A 1,371-nucleotide genomic window follows, 5' to 3' on the forward strand; every position below is an offset into this window, starting at 1 on the left:
TTTCCCAAGAAACAAGCAATAGGACAAGAGGAAATGGCCTCAGGTTGTGCCAGGGAAGGTTTAGGTTGGATATCGGGAAAAAGTTCTTCACCGAAATGGTTGTCAAGCATTGGAACAGGCTGCCCAGGGAAGTGGTTGAGTTGCCATCCCCGGAGGTATTTAAAAGATTGGGTATATGTGGCACTCAGGGACATGGTTTAGTGGTGGACTTGGCAGTGTTAGATTAATGGTTGGACTTGATGATCTTAAAAGTCTTTTCCAACCTAAATGATTCTATGTATTTCAGACCCTCTCCAGAGCAGGAAAATATTCTGTGTTCTCCCATCCAAGATTCTTTTCCCTGTCCTTCACCAGTTAGAAAGCCAGAGATAACCTTTGACTGACTGAACATTACCGCATGTTTGGCTGAGGGTAAGACTGTGCACGTAGATTAGAATAGCAAGCTATTATGTGTAAGCTGCTCAAAAGTAGAAGAGTGGAAAACCATTTCAAATACCTTGAAATTAAAGAAAGAAGACTTCCTCCACTAGAAATGAGAAGCAAAGTGCATGTGGAGACACTTACTGTGGAACAAAAGGCATGTGTTAATTTGATTCCAAATCCACAACCTCCAACACAAAGTTTAAAGGAAAAAATGGAATTCAAGACACCTGTTTGATAATTTCCTTAAATTGGAGAGATGCTGTAAATTAATAAGGATACTAACTATGGCATAGGAAACAAAAATCCTATAATCCAGAAAAATCCATCCTCATAAATCAGAAGGTATGAGAAGAGGTGGGGTAACATATTTCAAAGTGATGAGGACTACAGGTTTATTAGTTTCTGGACACCTTATTGTTCACATGATACTGATAGAGCCTTTTTTTAATTTTCATGTTACCCAGTAACTTTTCCTTATCACATATCTGAGTCACTAACGAGGTTTGAATTCCATTTGGCTGTGCTCACGCCTGTGTCATTTGGTTCTCGGTGCACAGTTACTGCTATGTTTACATGCCTCAACCTGATTTGGATTTGAATTTTGGAGTGTGTTAAAGAGGGCAGATTTAGATCCCACTGCATTTCTGTGTGTGTGTGTGTGTGCACTTTCTAGATGATAAAGCTTGAAACACGATTGCAGAATGGTCTGTATTTGCTCTGGATATAAGGTGTAAGGAGAAAAAGACTTTTGCAGAAAGAGGTGGGTGTGTGTAAGCAAGGTTGTGCTTAAGCTAAAAGCAACCCGTTTTAATGTCAACCGCTATTTTTTTAAACCATTTCATCACCCATAATGTTTTCTTAAATATCATTATTCTACATCTAATCCGTATGTGTGTTTCTACATGTGTGTTATAAGCAGCTCACTGTTCCCTTCATGCTTCTGTGACT

This window comes from Charadrius vociferus, unplaced genomic scaffold, assembly GCF_000708025.1.
Source record: "Charadrius vociferus isolate BGI_N301 unplaced genomic scaffold, ASM70802v2 scaffold806, whole genome shotgun sequence".
In the NCBI taxonomy this organism is placed as follows: domain Eukaryota; kingdom Metazoa; phylum Chordata; class Aves; order Charadriiformes; family Charadriidae; genus Charadrius; species Charadrius vociferus.